Source organism: Octodon degus, unplaced genomic scaffold, assembly GCF_000260255.1.
Source record: "Octodon degus isolate 3935 unplaced genomic scaffold, OctDeg1.0 scaffold00209, whole genome shotgun sequence".
Taxonomy (NCBI): Eukaryota; Metazoa; Chordata; class Mammalia; order Rodentia; family Octodontidae; genus Octodon; species Octodon degus.
In genome coordinates this window covers 1,999,025-2,012,098 of record NW_004524785.1, presented here as the reverse complement: position 1 = coordinate 2,012,098, position 13,074 = coordinate 1,999,025, and the positions used below count along the sequence as shown (strand labels likewise).

Here is a 13,074-nt window from a genome sequence, read left to right as displayed (position 1 = left end):
TGAGCTAGATCCTGGGCCCTCTAATCCTTTTCTTTCAGCACTTTTTAAAATTCAAGTTGAGATCCTTTGCTAGAGGTACATCTCCCAAATGTCTGGCACACAGTAAGTGCTCAACAAAAGTTTGTAGATGGAATAAATGAATAAAACATGCTAACAACAGATAACCAGCATCCATAATTTACGAAGAAACATTTACATGCTTTGGCTCCCCCTTACATTGTGGAGAGAGTTCAGACACAGGATCCTTGGCCCCACCCCCTCCCAGCCTCCCAGCTGAGGTGCTGCCACCTCACAGAACAGGAGACTGGATCTGGCCTGGGGTCGGGACAGGTCATGCTTTCCTTTCATTCAAGCTCAAGTGCTGGCTTTTGTCAAGGCAGCCAAATCAATTACCCGTACAGCAACAGGGAGTATTCAACAGTAATGGATGGCTATTCTCTTACAATGAAAGGGAATTTGGCAATGTAAGAAAACTCTTTAAGGGACTGGTTCTTCCAACTGTTACAAGTGATGGATTATCTTGACAATTTCTCAGTTTTTTAGAAAGCTCTCTGCAACCTGAAATATTTTAGTGGTGTAGCAACTGTGGAACTTGTTTAGCTTAATAATTTTATTTATAAGCTTAAAAAATAAAGATGCATAAGAGACTTGCCTAGTGTTATGTCACTACCCAGATATAAAACCCCTGTTTTTGTTTTGTTTTGTTTTGTTTTTTTCCTTGTTCTTCTCTTTAGTGTTCCTTTTAACCCAAGATTGAGGACAGTAGGTTCCCATAGTGACTCACAAGAAAATAATCAGAAGTAAAGCAACATATACTTTTCAAACTTCAACTATCAGTTAAAAATACTCTTACAAATGTTTGCAGGCAATTTTTGGAACTACAGGAACTAATACATTCTTCTTAAGGGAAATCTTCCTACTGAATGTAAATGAATGTAAAAGAATTAAAATATATAGTTTTAATTATTGAGCAAGCAACCAAAGCACTAGGTTGGTTAGGCGGAGCCTCTAAAATTCCATTTTTAGTGGGCAAAAACCATCTAGTGTAAAGTTCCCCTGAGTCTTGTGCTGCACAGGACAGGAAAGGAGTAGAGCATCTTGTTGGGTCCCCCTCTTAGGAGGTTTACAACTTCTTCAGGGAGAATGTAAAAAAGCCTGCTTAAAAATCTCACACTAACCCAGGGCACTGCCACATAAGCGATATTATGTGCTCACATTTCACTGGGGTAAATATATAAGCTTGCTTGTTTCCAACTGTGTCTTGTCAAATCACCATGTCCTGAATGGTAACAAAAATACTGAGTAAATTCCAGGAACTTTCAGCCATTCACTTGGATTACTCTCATTACTACTGTTTTCCTAATAGGTTTCCTTTAATACTGGAACCATTCTCATGAGGTAGATGTTCTTAGTAATCTTCCTTTTTGTTAGAAAACAATGAGTCTTAAATCATGGACATTCCCATAGCGTTCATTTTGTCCATGGAAACTGAGAGGTTCCGGCCCCAGTGTAAATTGCTAAAATCATTGTGGTGGTCATCTAATATGGCCGATGCCCTTAAAACAAAGGCCTTGCTCCCAGGACCACCTCCTCCTTCTTCTCCAGCTTAGACCAGGACATAATTTACTTTCACCCTTCCCGCCGCCTAAAGGAAGACCCCCAGTCAGCTCCCTCAGGTATATCTAAACATCCCCTCCCAACTCCACCCTTGGTCAAAGGCTGTAAAAGCCTCAGCCTCCCTTTCTCTAGTTCAGAGAATTCCTTGACTTCCCTGAATTCTCTCCATGTCCTCAAAGAAAACAAAACTCCTTTCCCTTTTTCCTTCTGCCTGTTTCTCTGCTGTGCAGTTCACCTGAAAAACACCTATCAGAAACACTCTAGAGTTGCATAATACATTGTGTATAATACTAGCTTGCTACTCTGGCCAGATAAGAATAAGGCAAAACTGTCAAGCACCATGCTGAAGTTAAACGCTCAGACTCTTAAAGTCTTAGGAAGAAATAATTCCTTTAAATCAAGTGTGGGGGCCAGGGGAGATGGCTCAGTGGAATAAGTGTTTCCCTGGCAAATGCAAGGGCCTGAGTTCAATCCCTGGTTCTGCAGAAAAAAAAAATAATAATAATAATCAATCAAGTCCAGGTATCAGGAAAAATGTGAACGGCAGAAACAACAGTGCTTAGGTCAAAACTGGTGGAGAGAGGGCTAAGGCGATGAATTTATTACTCAAGATGTTCTGTTAAATAAGTATTTTGAAAACTGAAACTCATGTTTTAAAGGAAAGGGAAAACATTTTCTTTTGACCATGTTTGCTTAACCTCACAAAGCACAGCTCATTGCCTTACATAAATTCTTTATTCCATAATTTCTCCCTAAGGACCCTGCAGGGTAGTAATGTACCTTTTAGCTAACCTGTAGATATGCAAGCTTTTCCAGTTTCTATACGAAAGGCTTCTAGAGGCTTCTAATGAGCCACACAGTGTACAGAGCCTTGCTGGGCTGCCATTTTGACAGACCTCCCAGAGCATGTTCTTGTAAGTTAAGCAAGGTCAAGACTGATTATGGCTTGCGTAGCCTGAGCTGTCCAGCTGATCTTGTGTTGGGAGACAGAAAAATTCAGTGAACCTTGAACAAATTCTACTCTCTACATTTACTGGACATCTGCTCTAGGGTCAGGCACCAGCTGTGTTAAATATCAGAGCTATAAAGCTGAACAGCACATTTTCTACCTTTGAGAGGCTCCCATCAGGGTTGAATACACATACACACACATACACGCACACATGTGCACGCATGCTAATTACACTAACCAGCATTAAGTGCTAGAAGAGATCTACATGTTAGCGGTGAGCAAGCAGTTGATAGAATATTGAAAGAATAAAACATACTTGTAAGAATAAATGCTTACAAAAGAAGAGGGAGAAGAATTATCCAGAAAAGAGAGGAAAAGACCCATTCAATTTTTAGCTTTAGGCTGCATATATCATTTTGTACTATTTATTCAGTCCCCTAAACGAGGAGTCTGACAGTTTGTATTTTTAGAATGCTATGTTTGCCACCTACCCAAAGCATGTGGTGTTGGACAAAAATATACTTTATACCAGAAAACCCAAAATACTGGAATCTTCCTTGTCATCTGTTCCATAAAACCAATAGTCTTATGTTACCATAGAAATCCCTATTCTCTTCCGTGGGAAAATATTTTAAATAAAGCTGTCAGACAATCTCAATTAAAAATAACAAATGAAAGACCAATTACGGTCCCTTTGGATTTACTAATAAAGTCCATTAATGAACTTTCCATCAGGTATTCAGAAACTAAAAGGTAGCATATGGAGAAATTCTCAGGACAATTAACATACACTATTTATACTTTACCACCTTTGGCTGTTGAAAGTCTGAACAGAATTAAATAACTGGCTACATAAGACATGATCTCATATGACGGCCAAGGTGTCAGAAGCAGCGCGTAGAGGAGACGGCTGAAGGCAATAATAAGGGAAAGCTCCTGTAGTTTTCAAGAAGAACTTAACTGTATTTTAGCGCATGTACCACTTGCTTCAGTATGTTCCTTTCCTTAGTAGAGAAGAGGATCACTACCTGTCACAACTCAGTTTCCCTTCTCCCTCTTCTTGAGAGGCCCCCCACTCTAGTTCCTCGGGTGTTTTAGTTAACAAAGCCTATGAGCTTCCTGAGAGTAGGAATCGGCTCTCTGCCATCACAGAAAGCAGGCAGTCCCTGCCACACAGGCTGTTCATTACAGCTTCCTACAGACATGGCTGCAGGTTCTTCCACGGCACTCGAAGTGAACCGCTGAAACCATGTGCTGCCTCCTGGCCGCAGTAGCCCATGTGCTGGCTTTCCTCTGTTCCACTTGCCTTCTTCTGTATATGTAGTGGGTTGTGCATGCTGCTGCAGAGGGGATATAAGTCCAATCAAATCCAGACTTCCTTTCTCACTCCACAAAATCAAATAGTAAGCATCCTGTGGAAGGCAGAAGCAAGCTTGATTTGCTGCCAGTTTTCTTATGACCCAAATGCACTTAGATGGCTTATGTGAATGATTTTGAAATTGGGCTATACCAATGACAGTTAATATGAACACTGTGACATTTCCATCTGGTCAACTGGAAGCCAACTTCTAGGTGGCTTCAACATAAAGCTGGTGGTCTGGGCAAAGTCAAACGAAGTTAAAGGCTGCTCTCTTGATATGTTCTTAAAATCGTATTCTCAGTATCTTGTACATATTTCTGTATGGCCAATTTGCTCAGCCCTGGAAGCCTTTCCTGTCCCCACCATGTACACAACACACACACACACACACACACACACACACACACACACTCATTTGCTCATGGCTGGCCAGCCTAGGACCTGCATTAGATGCATGAACCTCGAAAGGGAGCTGCTATCTCCCTTGAGTTGTCTCGTAAATCACTTAACCTTCCTCCTTTGCTTCAATTAACCCTTGGTCTTTAATGTCTTCCTTTTCACTTGATTTTACGACCTGCTCTCTCCATAAAGCCTTTTTATGACGATTTGTATGGAAGTGACTCCCTAAAAATAAATTCCATTTATATTTGACTATGATGATTCTAGGCCATAACTTCAGATTTAAAATTATGCTGCAAATCTATATTTGTCAGTGAACTAATAATCATCTAAACTCTTAGCAATCAGGATATTCTCATCCATCACTTGTCTATTTCTCATTCTATTGCATTTCATTGGTTTTACTCTTTTTTTTTTTTCTTTTTGTTTCTGTTCCTTCCTTCCTCCAGTTTAACAAGTAGGACCTGAAGAATTCACAACAGTAGTGACGAGCTAATGCGCAGAGTTAGGGACTTAAACCTTCCACCCATCAGAAGAGGATGGCAAGGCCTTGACCTTGTGGGTGGCCTCTCTCAGCTTTTCTTCCATCCAAGTACCAACCAGGCCTGACCCTGCTTAGCCTCCGAGATCAGAGGTGATCAGGCACATGCAGGGTGGGTGGTAAAGCCCTAGGCTCTGAGCTTTTCTCTTGTAACTATGTAGGCTCTTTCAGACCTGCTTCACCTTTCCCTGACCCAGGCTCCCACAGGAAAAAGAGTCCAGGGTGGTCCCCTCTGCTAGGTCCATATTTGTTATTCAGTGATCCAAAGACAAAAAAACAACTACAGAAAATGGGCAGCAGGTCGCTACGACCTAAGGCACATTGTGGTAGGAGGCAGAGGCATCTTGGAAGAGGTCGCTAAGAACAGTCCAAGGATGAACAGCTCAGGAGACTCTCGAGACCTTAATACACACATGCACAAGAGCTAATGAAGATGCGTACACTGGAAATCAGAACAGAAACGCAGCCCACGTGTCTGAGGCCTGGAGAGTGCTGAAGGCGACATGTACAGACGCAGCCAGATGAGGAAGAACCTGAAAACGGCGCCTCACATCAAGTGGGGTCCAGAAAAGTGAGAAATCTTTTTTTTTTTTCCCTTGTATTTTAGGAAGGATCTACAGGGTGTTCAGGGTCTCACGACTGCATCAGACTCGTAGCGATTCTTCTGCATTCAGCCTCCCAAGAGCTGGGATTACAGGCGCAGCCACTATGCCTAGTCTCAATTACTGTCTCAGCGTGCCCCGGGGGCGAGGCCGGCACGATAGGCCAGGGATCGAATCCCACCCCTTGCACCTGCTTGCAGGCACTTTAATCCTCTGAGCTATTTGGCCAGCCCCAGAAATCTTTAATATCACCAAGCACTGATCTGGGAAAGGCCCCGTGTCCTACAGGCACGCCAAGTGTGCACCACAGTGATGACATTCCTCTCAGTATTTTTTACATAAAGCAAAGGATGAAGAGAAGCAATAAACTTGAGCAGTTTAGAAAGATAGCTGAGCACATCTTCTTTATTTATTTATTTGGTCCCGGGGATCATGCTCAGGTTCTTGCATTTGCCAGGCAGGCACTTAAGCCACTGAGCTATCTCCCTGATAGTTCCCTCGCTTCTTAATTGTCACTGGCCCAGGAGTAAGCTGGTACCAATCAGCTTTACCCTCAGCACTACCTCCACAAAACAAAACAAGAGAAAACAGTAAAAAACAAAACAAACAAAAAGCACCTCCCTCCTTGCATTTCTTGACTTGGTCACTCCCACTTACATGGCTCTCCACTGGGTTTCTGGCTTCTGTTTCTAGAAGTCTTCAGGCAGCCTGTGGTTGCACCAGTCACCCCTACTCTGACGTTCTGGGGTTTCCTCCCCAAAATTCTCATGGCTCTGTAGTTTCTTGTCTACGACCCTGTCCTGTCACCCTGCCTTCAAAATGCCTTGTAGACTAGGAAGTGGATTCATCCCTTCCAACCCTATATGCCCAGCCTACAGAACACACCTGATAGAGAAATTCTGGCAACTTACCGTAGAATTTTATGCTCACCCCACTAATCCCAAACCCAGAATTATTTTGGGTATAATAACTCAAAAATCTTTATAGGAGTTTATCACTGGTCCTTATGTTGTATATGTTCTCTTTCTGGCAATATATTTATCTTCTTTTGTGTCAGCTCCTTAGGATATAAACTTCTGATAAAAGAAATATGTCACCAGGACAACCATTCTTCATTAGTAGAGAGAGCACTGTAGCCTATTAGCCTTCCCAGACATACTCATTACATAAAATGACAATTTTTTGCACTGAGAGCAACCAGACGGAGCCTCAGTACAGGATTTATCAAAGACTTTCAAGCAGCATGAGAGAAGAAATTTTGTATCAGTGCAAAAGAAAGACATTCCTTTCTCTTCTGACAGACATTAGATTCTCCAGTTTGATTTAATGCCGCCTAATGACGAGGCCTTCACGCAGTGTTTGTGGTTCCCAGCTCTGCACACATGCTGGTAACAGGAGTATCCTGACAAGTGCTTTGAGTGATGGAAGACCGGAAACAGTCCTGTGGGGCCTGAGGAGGTCGTGCCTTTGCACATCTTTCTACGCAGACGGCCCATGAAGCACCGTCACAGTAGAACATGATGGTAGGAATAATATGTACTTCTCACTAGACCAAATACAAATTCTGAGTTCCTTGTTAGGCAGTACTTTCTTGCTACATAGTGCTGGGTTTTTTTTTTTTTTTTTTCTGAGAGGACTTATTGATCAAACTACCCTTAGTCTGGTTTACAAAGCATAAAACCCAGACTTTCCTACAGCCCCTAATTTTAGGAGGTGGTAATTAACACAAAGCCAACGAATGTCTCCTAAGAACTTGGAAGGGTGTGCCACATTTTTCCACAGGAATAGGTTCTAACATCCGATCTAATGCTGTCTCCAATAAAGGAATTAAGATATGCTTACTAAATTTCTAGGGGGAGCTGGGAGATGGCTCAGTAGAATAAGCTCTTGCCTGGCAAGTGCAAGGACCTGAGTTCAACCTCCAGTTCTGCCAAAAAATAAATAAATAAATAAATAAATAAATAAATTTCTAAGTCACATAAATTAGGTGACAATCCAAACATAGTAAGTGACTGAGTAAAACTTCAGAATAATTGAGTCAACTGAAAAAAGTTCAAAAAAAGAAAATAGCATGCTGAACACAGATGAGGTAACAGATGAATGACTCACTGGATATTTCTCTCCCCACTTCTCTTTGACTCTCCGCCTCCTACAATATACACTCACTGAGTATGCTGCTAATTCCAATTAAATTAACAAACATTAACTGAGTGCCTGTTCTGTGTAAGTACTATGCCAATTAAGTATACAAACATGAAGAACATAGTTTCTGACGCTAAGAAGCTTAGAAGGCTAATTAGAAAGATAGATACATGAGCCATGGGCTGTGCTGAAGTGAGAAAATAGGGCTATGGCCCCGGGTGCAGGACTGTGTTGGGGCTGCCAAGGTTCGGAAAGACCATCCTCCACACTATACATTTCAGCTAAGTGTTATAGGACGCATGGGCTTTGTAAGACAGACAAAAAGCAGGAGAAGATTCTAGAAGGAAGAAAGATAATTTTGAAGCCACAGATGAATGTGAGAAGCAGCGGCCTCCAAGAACCACAGTTTGGCTTACAGAGCGTGGGTTCCAGGAAGAAAACCCAGGAATAAGACCATAAAAGTCCTGACACATCATCCAGCCTCTCTGAAAGGGTATAACCAGAGGATGGTCACAAGGTGGGTGAACTGGAAGTGAATTAGTGGTTGGCAGTCCAGAGGCCACAAAAGTTATGTTGTGCTAAAAAGGACAAGTTGCCTAGGGAACTGAGTAAATAGCAGTTATGTGTAGTTTGCTATTATGGTTCTTATCTTATTTTTCTTTTTTAGTATTGGAGACTGAACTCAACACCAAGCATATACTAATAAGTTAGTCCAGTGTTATGGCTTAGATCTCAAATGTATCACTGAAGACTCATATGCGGAAGGTGATGGGGTCATGAAGGTGTTGTTTTTGCCAGCAGCATCCACAGATGAGTTCAGGAGCTGAGTGTACGCTTAGGCGGTGGGTCTGTTTGGAGGTGAGTGTCCGGTCCTTGACCAGGAAGGGTGCATCCTTGTCTCTGGCTCCCCTGGCCTCTTGCTGCCTTTCAGTACCCTGGGTAGGACCAGATTTCCTCTGCTGGACCTTCCTACTATGTTGTTTCTATCTTAAAGCTGATTATGGGCTAAAACTATGAACCCAAATCTACCTTTTATCTATTAAGTAGTGGGTTTTAGGCATTTTGTCCTTGCAATAGAAAAGTGGCCAAGACATGCACAGGGCTACAACTATAGCCCATGTGGGTCAGTCTTTATGTACAACATTCCATTTACTAGGCATTTATAGCACTGAATCCTGTGCACAAAAGACACTGAGAAACATATTAACTGGAATTAGTAGCTCAGATAAAGCAACTTGTGCATTTACAAAGACTAGGCAGGTTTTTAAAGAGAACAATATGTTCTGCTGCCTTAGACAATGTTGTTGACTTTGTCAATATCTTCAAAATTCCTTTTTTTTATAGTACCAGGTATTCAAAATTCTTTTTGGTGCAACAAAAAAGACTACACTAGAGAAAGATGATCAGCCAAGACCAATATATTAGACCTGACAGAAATAATATTCAAAATTAAGCAAATAGCCATAAAAATAAAGGGGGCAAAAGTTGGTTAAGGGTAAAGCAAATGGATGATCATATACAGAACCCGTACCTATAAAAATTGCACATTATTCTTAATGCAGAACATTCAAAAGTATAGAGGGATACTATACACCCATGTACTGCTCATTTACCTGAGGAGCTAAGATTCTACAAATACAATGGAACTCTTTGAAAGCCTTCCTCTTTAACTCTCTTTATGAATTTTTGATTTTTGTCCATGCTTTTTAAAACATATTTACTCTATGAGAATATACCCCAAAACAATAGTACAGTACATAATGCTAGATATACCTTAAGTTATATATATATATATATATATATATATACATACATATACACACACTCACACACACATACACACATATATGATATACAAAAGGTAAACTCTTTTCAAGCCTTCAATATATTTTTGACATCTATATGTATTGGTCAATGTAACTCTGGTTTATTGTTTCATAGAAATGCAGATCTCAAAGTCATGCATATGCCATACTATGTTTTAAAAAATAAGCTTTTAAGTTGTCCCCAGGTTTTTGTTGTAAGGAACAGCATTGTAATAAACTTTCTTGTACTTGTAGGAAAATTTTCTTGGGTAGTCGTCAGGAAGAGCACATTTTTAATTCCCCCTTGGTAGATTTTGTCAAATTGCTCTCCAAATTTCTCAAAAAAAATTTCTCCCCATCAGTGTTTGAGTTTCGGTTGCTTCTCAGCCTCAACCTTTGGTTATAACAAAACACAAGTTTTGCTAATCGTTTGAAATGTGTCTTTTAATTTTAGTTGGGCCCTTTGATTGGTAGTAAATAGGAGCCTCACTGGATTAAAAACTGTCATGGTTAGTGATCAGTTCAGTTTACTGTTTTGATCAAATAAAACCTGACAGAGACATCTGCCCACTTTTCTACTAAATTATTTGGTTTTCTGTAGAATTTATAGAATTTCTTTTTATATATCAGTATTGAATCTTTGTTAAAATTATATTCAGAAAACAAATTAGTGCTATGCATTAAGAGCTTTAAAGATGCTCATACCTTTTGAGCTCAAAATTATCTTCAATGCTTTAAAACTATGAAAATAATTAAAGTGTATTAAACTATTTAGGCTTCAGGGATGTTCATCAAGATACTGTTCCTAAGTAAAATATTATAAGCAATGTCCTTAAATAATAATCAAGAGTAGAAAATTGAAATTCTCTGACAAAAAGGGGATTCTCTTATTTAGAAAATATACTGCTATGAAGATATTAAGATTAATGTTATAGAATAATACTTAATGTCTACATGAGTATTACCTATATGTTAAGTGGAAGCATAAGATTAAAAATTCTCAAAGAAAAGTATGACACTAAATATAATTCTTAGTTTATGGATTATAAGTATATTTCTTTTTGCTCCTATATTTTTTCTGTAATTTTTATAAATAACATGGAATTTCTTTTAAAAGACTATCCGAATGGAAAAGACTCTTTCAGAGTTGGAGTATCAGGAGAAAAATTAATGTTAAGAGGCAGAAAGCTGAAAAGCACCAGATTGCAAGTAGTGTTGAAAGTTACAAGTAAGCCCAGTGTGTACAGTGCACAGGTCCTCTGTTCCTAAGGCCAGACACTTCAGCCCGACGTACAGAAATGATCATCCTCGGATCCCTGCTGTCCCACCTAATGGAAAATAATAACCTGAGAAGTTCTGTGGGTTTCATGGACAGCAGAGTGGGTGCTTCCCCAAGGGCTACAATGTAAGTAAGACAGATGAGACAATTAAGGCAAATAGACGAGAGATGGAAAAAGCCAATTTGTACCCGAGTCATGGAGTCGGCATACGTTTTCCATGCTCTTTCTTACATTTCAGAACAGTTTAGGGAGACTTAAGCCAGAACTGAGAGAAAATAGAGCGAGAACTGGATGTTGAGGGGTTATAACATTAGACGTACATTTAATGTAACTCATAGTAAATAGGATCAACTCAGAATGAGAAAGCTGACTCAAAGAAGCTTGGCACCGGCTCTGATGGCCAGAACCAGTGGATTCTTTAGATTATGAAACTGCAATGATAATCAAACAAAATTTTCAAGGAATTTAGGTCAAGTGTGGACTAGAAGAGAGAAATTACATTGGTGAGACAGACCTGGACTTGGTGTCAGGTATATTATAACCTCTGTGGCCTCAAATCCCTCATTAGCAGAATGGGGACAACAACAGCACGGTAGCAGAAGCCTTGTAGTTATTAGACCTTTAGAGATGACAAAAATAAACGTAGTACTAAATGGCATACTAAGACCAGTAAGTGAATTCAAAATCGTCATCATAGGAATAGAGTGGCTCCTCCCACATTTAGAATTGGAACTCATAAGATAATATGTTCTAGAAATTTAAATGATACAATATGTAAACAAAATGAAATTCCAGAAGCTTTTCTCAAAAGCTTCTTTAAAAAATTAGAAACACCATTTTGTTTCAAGGTTTATTTTTTTTTTTTCTGTTTTTCACCTGAAACAATAAAACAGAAAATTTTACAAGGTACATTAGAGGAAAGAAGACTCACCTACGGAAAAGGATGTACTGGCCCCTCCTATTTCTTGGTCATATAAAATATACATTAATATTTTAACATAGCTCCTGAAATAGAATCCACCCAGAACTCCTTTGTTTTGCCAAGAAGAGACAGATGGCAAATCAGCTTATAAATCAGCCCCCAAAATTCTTGAAGGCAAATAAATGCTGTATAAATCAGGGTTTTAAAAAGGGCTCATTTTTATAATAGTTATTACTTTGAAGCAATCTTTCTCTAATTATCTTCATAATCATTAAACAGGGGTAATTTATGAATTCTGAACAATTTTGGGTTTTGAAATGAAAGAAGATTCCTTGTTCCTGCCTTTTCTATTTAATCATCCCTAACATAGTAACCACACTTGCCCCAATGGTTCATTAAGTTGTTACCCTCATAGACAATGAAACCATGCCGAGAAACTATTATTTGCTTCTAAACTTCAAGATATGTTTGAAAAAATAACTTTAGGATGCCAAGACACCTTAGAAATTTGAGTTGGCTTCATATCAGGCGAGAAACACGGCCAAGGATAAAGAATCATACCTAGAGCTCGGCACAGAACCCCCAAAGCTTTCCATGCCCTGCAAACCTCACGTGCTTTTGTGCTGACCCTACCTGTGTTTCCCACATGGAAAAGGTGGCAGGTTACAGTATACCGCTCGTCTTCAGAGTATTCTGAAAGCCAGTACATTACAGGTGCCACTGAACGTGTGAGAGACATGGCAAAAGCTTCTCTCATGGTTAGGTCAGTCATTTCCACTTTGACTCATTTGATTCTAATATATGTACTTTTGTCCAAAGAAGAGAACATCAGATTCCTACAACAAGACACACGAGAGAATGAGTGAATTTACACAGCGAGGGTTCTGGTATTATAGAACTAACTTCCTGGTTCCATCCACAGCTCCAAAATCCCCAAAGCTCTGAGAACTCATTTGACTACAAAACCTGATCTAACCAGAAACCATTCAATGATTAAACCTGACCTGGCTCGATGTGAAATTATTGCACTCAGTCCACTAGTGTGACTCTCCATATGTTTTGCCACTGAAATACTGAAGTATTTGATTACAGGGCACTGCTCTCAACTCTGCTGAGACTATTACGTATATGCGCCATGTGATTCCCTGTGTCATATGTTCGTTCCTTACTGCCTTCCTAAAATTCTAAATTCAGAAACATGTCTTGTTCCCAGGGTTCTGATACAGAACTGCAGACCCATGTTAACATGTATATTTTCCTTTCTCTTAACAGGGTAGAAGAAAGTTAATATTTTGGTCCAAGGGCTGAATAAAAGATGACATCTCAGGCAAATGTTTAAAACAGTTATGCTGTTGTCTCCAGATTAGAACACAGTGCCTGGGGGCTGGTGAGATGGCTCAGTGGTCTAAAGCACCTACTTAGAACAAGCTCAGCAAAGCACAGGGACCGCGGTT

General features: G+C 39.9%; 1 protein-coding gene across 1 annotated transcript in view; it reads right to left on the bottom strand.

Moving 5' to 3' along the window:
* The window catches only part of Fat3 (FAT atypical cadherin 3), a 574,624-nt gene that overhangs the window by 433,011 nt on the left and 128,539 nt on the right, over window positions 1–13,074 (bottom strand). The window lies entirely within an intron of this gene.